Source organism: Episyrphus balteatus, chromosome 1 (genome assembly GCF_945859705.1).
Source record: "Episyrphus balteatus chromosome 1, idEpiBalt1.1, whole genome shotgun sequence".
NCBI classification, from domain to species: Eukaryota; Metazoa; Arthropoda; class Insecta; order Diptera; family Syrphidae; genus Episyrphus; species Episyrphus balteatus.
In genome coordinates, this window is record NC_079134.1 from 116160145 (window position 1) to 116167661 (window position 7517).

Here is a 7517-nt window from a genome sequence, read left to right on the forward strand (position 1 = left end):
CGTTGCGTCCGTTCCGTCGAAGTTTTTGACTGACAGCTCGATAAAATACACACGTTCTTATGGGAAGCGACCCATAAGCGACGGATCGGACGGAGACGGACGGTTTCGACGGAAGAAGTTGCCCAACTTTCTACTTTTTCATCCATCGTATGGTTTGACATTGGTTGTCAACAATAGATCTGTTCATTTTTCTGTTTGAGAGTGCACACCGGGGAATTTCAGAACTAAATGAACTGCGTTCTTTTCTTCTCCGATTTTATGAGTTGTGAAATTTCAGTATTCATTAGTGAATTAATTGTAATAAAAGTAACATTTAATGATGTATCTTATAAATTTTATCAATTAAATACTCAAATTCTGTTGTAGAGTTCAATTTTACTATGCCAAAGTCATATCTACAAATGATAATCTGTTATTAAAAATTGTTTTTAACTGAAGAGCAAGTACCTACATGAAATCTAGTCGCGCATTTTATTTTATTAAAAAAAAACAACAATAATAGTTAAAAATTTCTTGCATCAGAACTTCCTTAGTGCACATTCAGCGATAAAATATCGAACACACCTCGGAATTTGAAGTGAGCTGTCAAAAAGCAATCCGTCGTACGACGTATTCTATGGGTCACCCCTTTCTGTCCCAAACTTCAACTTCAACGGATGGATTGACGGAACGGACGCAACGGATTCTATGGGCTGGGGCCTAAACAATGTCAAACCATACGACGGATGAAAAAGTAGAAAGTTGGGCAACTTCTTCCGTCGAAACCGTCCGTCTCCGTCCGATCCGTCGCTTATGGGTCGCTTCCCATAAGAACGTGTGTATTTTATCGAGCTGTCAGTCAAAAACTTCGACGGAACGGACGCAACGGATTCTATGGGCTGGGGCCTTTAAGGCCCCAACCCATAGAATCCGTTGCGTCCGTTCCGTCAATCCATCCGTTGAAGAAGAATACGTCGTACGACGGATTGCTTTTCGACAGCTCACTTCAAATTCCGAGGTGTGTTCGATATTTTATCGCTGAATGTGCGCTAAGGAAGTTCTGACGCAAGAAATTTTTAACTATTATAATACAGTAAAATAAGGAGAAAAAAGGGGTAAATCTCGGAATGAATGTTAGTAGAAATTTTTTTTGCTCAATATCTTCCTTTTGCCATTCTATAACATATCTCAAAAGTCTAGAAAAATCTCATGTCCGCTTGTCGCGATTTCAAGGTCAAATCGCGAAATGGAGATTTTCAAAACTAGCAAAAATAGGCTATGGTATTATATACACATATGATACATGATTTCAAGGTATTTTTTAATGATGATTCCAAAAAATCTAAAATCAAGACAAACTGACGTCTCTGGAAAAAGTTATACCTGTTTTTCATCTGTCAACTCATATTATTATAACAGTTGCAAACTTACTGCCGAAAAACCCTTAAAAGTTATGATAGATGAACCAAATTTTGCATGAAGATTTTAGAATCCATCATTATTAAAAATCAAAACAATCCATTACGAAAAATATATATACCTACGAAATAATGGTATTTTTTGATGGAGGGGCAAATTTTAGGATATGCACTAAAGAAGATTCTTGTTCATCTTAGGAATAAGTGCTAATAGGCTAATTTTTTCATTTTAATCTTTGTTTGGATATTCTTTAACTACCCTCAAAAATCTAAAAAAATCTCATGTCCGGAAGTCCCAATTTTCTTGGTTTGAAGATAAGTTGCAGATTTAAAAAAATTGAAAAACTACACTTCAGATATTTGTGTCAGATCAACATGAATAAGGTGCATTACTTTTCAGGGATGGTCAGGTTGACTTGTTTGTGAGTTTTGTTGGAATAAGTGTTAAAAAATACCTTTAAATCATGTCGCTTATGTTGGTATACATATAAAAATTTAAACTTTTCTTATTAATTTTTTAAAATCTGCACCTTATTTTCAAACCAAGAAAATTAGGACTTGCGGACATGAGATTTTTTTAGATTTTTGAGGGTAGTTAAAGAATATCCAAACAAAGATTAAAATGAAAAAATTAGCCTATTAGCACTTTTTCCTAAGATGAACAAGAATCTTCTTTAGTGCATATCCCAAAATTTGCCGCTCCATCAAAAAATACCATTATTTCGTAGGTATATATATTTTTTGTAATGGATTGTTTTGATTTTTAATAATGATGGATTCTAAAATCTTCATGCAAAATTTGGTTCATCTACCATAACTTTTAAGGGTTTTTCGGCAGTGAGTTTGCAACTGTTATAATAATATGAGTTGACAGATGAAAAACAGGTATAACTTTTTCCAGAGACGTCAGATTGTCTTGATTTTAGATTTTTTGGAATCAGCATTAAAAAATACTTTGAAATCATGTATCATATGTGTATATAATACCATAGCCTATTTTTGCTAGTTTTGAAAATCTCCATTTCGCGATTTGACCTTGAAATCGCGACAAGCGGACATGAGATTTTTCTAGACTTTTGAGATATGTTATAGAATGGCAAAAGGAAGATATTGAGCAAAAAAAATTTCTACTAACATTCATTCCGAGGTTAAACCCTTATTTGACTGGATTATTAAGGCTTAACTACATTCACCACTTTTTGAAAAAGTACAAAAGTGGAAACATTTTTTTTCTCGCTAGCGGGATTTTTTTGTAAAAACGAGTATACAAATTGATTTTTGGGCGGAAAAATAAGCATTCTGCATCATTTATTTTAATTTTCTAGCCCGAAAAACCATACAAAAATGCGTTTGAAAATTTTCACTTTTGTACTTTTTCACTTTTTGAGCCAATGTAGTTATAGCTTTATTGTTGTTCTTTTTTTTAATGAAATAAAATGCGTGACTATAGATTTCATGTAGGTACTTGCTCTTCAGTTAAAAACAATTTTTAATAACAGATTATCATTTGTAGATATGACTTTGGCATAGTAAAATTGAACTCTACAACAGAATTTTAGTATTTAATTGATATAATTTATTAGATATATCTTTAAATGTTACTTTTATTACATTTTCTTCACAAATAAACAAAGTTCACAATTCATAAAATCGGAGAATAAAAGAACACAGTCTATCTTTCATCTCAGAAAAACAAAAGTAAAAGTTAAAACATTTTTAACTTTTACTTTTTCACTTTTTGAAAACACCAACACATGTAAACCAACAACTTAAAAAAATGATTGCTAGATGGCGTTGCAAAGGATAATTTTCAATGAACATGCCTTTTTTTGACAGATGATTTGTTGTAGACAAAAAAAAAATTTCAACAAAAATTTATAAATTCGAAACAAAGTCCAATCCAACATAATCTTTCAAAAGGTTTGTTGTAATTTCAAAAGGTTTTTCCTTTGTGATTTGATGTACAAATATATCATTTCAATAGCCTTGGAAGCTGTAGCTATGCCACATAACTTGATACAATCAGTATAATACAATAAATGAAACCCAAAACACATGTTTTTAATTTAAAATTGTTCTTTGGCCAAAAAAGGATGCATAATAATTTCTTATTTCACTTTTGTTTCTTTTTTGATTTGTTGCTTTTCCAACGACTGAGGAGATGGTATTAGCTCGATGCTAACCTCCAATTAGAAAATTCTCTCGGGCACCGCAACGCTACTCCAATAATAATCTATCCTTAAAGCTTATCATAATGGACCACATTATCACCATCATGGTGTTTATTTAGAAAATTTATGTTTGCATGAATAGCGCAAACAAAATCCAATTAAAGTTGGAAAACACCATTTCGTGATGCTTCTCGGAAAAGCGGAGACTCTTTATTTTGGTTGTTGTTTTCTATCCCAGTGACAGCGATGAGCTAGATGAACTACGGAAATGAATACACACAGTTGAATGATGAAGTTACTTTATGCATACATATATAAAAGAAATTATTAAATAAAAATAATAAAATCTTAAGAAATAAAACAAAAATTGTTAATACTCGAAAGACCGCAAGACAAAAACAAACTGCACATTGGACAATTTTTTTTTTTTTTACAAATGACAGATAATCTTAAAGTTTTAAACACAATTTTGATACTCATTTTCGTATGAAGATGTCACTAGTAGTATGTGTGTATTTTTCACTTTTTCACTTTTTGATTTCAAAAAAAACTTTAAGATTATCTGTCATTTGTGAAAACAAAATTGTGCAGTTATTTGTTTTTGTCTTGTGAGTTGTGAGTACTAACAATTTTTATTTCATTTCTTAAGATTTCATTATTTTTATTTTATAATTTCTTTTAAATATGTGGGCATAAAGAAACTTCATCATTCAACTGTGTATATTCATTTCCGTTGTTCTTCTAGCTCATCGCCGCCGCTGCGAAAGAAAACAACAACCAAACCAAAGAGTCCCCACTTTTCCGAGAAGCACCACGACATGGTGTTATCCAACTTTAATAGGATTTTATTATTGCGTTCTTCATGGTCAGCTATTACATGAAGCCTCAAAAGGCTTGACTCTTTTTTCGAATTTTCTTTTGATAATCATTCTGTGAGGCGCGTACTATTACACGATGCCTCTTGAGTCAAAGACTCAAATTTGACATTTCTCTTTTGATTTAAGTATTGTTGTTGTTGTATTCCACCAAGAAGCAAAAAGAAATGAAAGGGAATGTTGAAAAAAGAAAGAGTGGAAAAAAAAACGTCAAAAAAGAGTCTCAGAATTTTGGCCCACGACTCTCCGGTCGGATAATTTTTTGTTTTATCTTCTTTCTCTTTTGCACTCATTAGTTTTGAAAAGAGGCGCGCCTCTTGAGGCTTCATGTAATAGCTGACATGCAAACATAAATATTGGAAATAAACACCATTTGCTGAGTGATGGTATGGTCCAGTATGATAGGCTTGAAGGATAGATTATTATTGGAGTAGGAGATTGTGATTGGTGGTGGTGTTGCGGTGCCCGAGAATTTTCTTTTTGGAGGTTACCATCGAGCTTATACCGTCTCCTCAGTCGGTGGAAAAGCAACGAAACAAAAAAGAAATTAAAGTGAAATGAGCAATTTTTATGTATCCTTTTTAAGCCAAAGAAAAATTTTAAATTAAAAACATGAGTTTCGGGTTTCATTTATTGTACTATATACCGATTGTATCAAATTATGTTGTAGAGCTACAGCTTCCAAGGCTATAGAAATGATACATATTTGTACATCAAATCAAAAATGGGAAACCATTTGAAATTACAACAAACCTTTTGAAAGATTATGTTGGATTGGAATTTGTTTGGAATTTATAAATTTTTGCTGAAAATTTTTTTTGTTTACAAAAAATCATCTGTCAAAAAAAGGCATGTTCATTGAAAATTATCCTTTGCAACGCCATCTAGCAATCATGTTCTTAAGTTGTTGGTTTGCATGTGTGGGTGTTTTCAAAAAGTGAAAAAGTAAAAGTTAAAAATGTTTTAACTTTCACTTTTGTTTTTCTGAGATGAAAGATAGAATTTTGCAGTGTGTTGGTGAAAGACAAAACATTTTTTCACTTTTGTACTTTTTGAAGTTGAATGTAGTTAAGCCTTTAGTTCTGAAATTCCCCGGTGTGCACTCTAAAACAGAAAATTGAACAGATCTATTGTTGACAACCAATAGGGCCCGACCCATAGAATCCGTTGCGTCCGTTGCGTCGAAGTTTTAAAATAAAATACACACGTTCTAATTTGAAGCGACCCATAAGCGACGGATCGGACGGAGACGGACTTCCCATAAGAACGTGTGTATTTTATCGAGCTGTCAGTCAAAAACTTCGACGCAACGGACGCAACGGATTCTATGGGTTGGGCCCTAATGTCAAAGCATACGACGGATGAAAAAGTAGAAAGTTGGGCAACTTCTTCCGTCGAATCTGTCCGATCCGTCGCTTATGGGTCGCTTCCCATAAGAACGTGTGTATTTTATCGAGCTGTCAGTTGAAAACTTCGACGGAACGGACGCAACGGATTCTATGGGTTGGGGCCTTTAGTCAGCAATTACATGAAGCCTGAAGAGGCGCGACTCTTTTTAAACATAATGAGTTCAAAAGAGAAAAAAGATGAAAGAAAAAATTATCCGACTGGAGAGTGGTGGGTCGTGAGTCCGAGACTCTTTTTTGACGTTTCTTTTTCCACTTTTTCTTTTTTCAACATTCCCTCTCACTTCTTTTTGCTTCTTGATGCAATACAACAACAAAAAATTTTAAATAAAAAATGAAATGTCAAATTTGAGTCCTTGACTCAAGAGGCATCGTGTAAGTACGCGCCTCACAGAATGATTACACTGGTCAACAAAATTGAACTTTTTTTTTGCCACAAGAACCAAGATATACTTTTCTATAGGTTTTTGATATGCTGAACTCGAATCTGAAGTCAAAAAAATTTGATTGGCCTCCGTTTTTGAGATATAACCGTTATAAAATGCTGAAAAACGTCATTTTGGCTCTTTTCTAGCTTCTGTTTTTATGTGGGGTAATTCATAATAAACAAATTTGTACTGGTGATTATAAGAACAGATATTCTTCTTCCAGAAACTGTTTAAATTTTCCCGATATCTCTTTTATTGCTCGAGATATCTTAAGTTTCAGTTAGTAAGCCAAAGAGAAACTAAATTTAATCTAAAGTTTAAAGTCCCTGGTCATAATATTTTTGCCACAAGAACCAAAACATACTTTTCTAGAGGTTTTTGGGTCGCTAAACTCGAATCCGCAATCAGAAAAATTCTATTAGCTTCCCTTCTTGAAATATAACCGTTATAAAAAAAACCTTATTTTTGCATTTTATAACGGTAATATTTCAAGACCGGAGGCCAATAGCATTTTTCTGATTGCGGATTCGAGTTCACCAACTCAAAAACCTTTAAAAAAGTATATTTTGGTTCTTGTGGCAAAAAAAGTTTTATTTGTTTGGCCAGTGCTATTTCTGAGTCAAAGACCACTCCTTAAATTTTAAATATCTCGGGCAGTAAAAAAGATATCGGAAAGATTTAAACATTTTTTGAAAGAATAAAACCAGTTCTTATAGGAACCGTTACAAATTTTTTCATAAGGAACTACCCCACATAAAAACATAACCTCGAAAACAGCCAAAATGACGTTTTTCGGTATTTTCTAACGGTAATATTTCAAAAACGGAGGCCAATAAACATTTTCTGACTTCAGATTCGAGTTCAGCATATCAAAAACATATAGAAAAGTATATTTTGGTTCTTGTGGCAAAAAGCTTGTTGACCAGTGTTATCAAAAGAAAATTCGAAAAAAGAGTCAAGCCTCTTGAGGCTTCGTGTAATAGCTGACTACGTGTAGAAGCGCGCGATGCACCGAAGGGAAAATCAAAAGGAAATTCGAAGATAATTTCTGCGCCTTGCGTCTTCGTGTGGAAGCAGACTAATAGAAATGAGTGGCATAAAACCATAACTTTAGAAGGAACATAAGGAACATCAATAGCCCTGTTCCTTTGGGAGGTGGTAATAGTACTACTGGTAGTTTACTAGCGATTTTCAATGGAATGCATTGGAACAGGATTAATATTCTTATGAAAGGACAGTC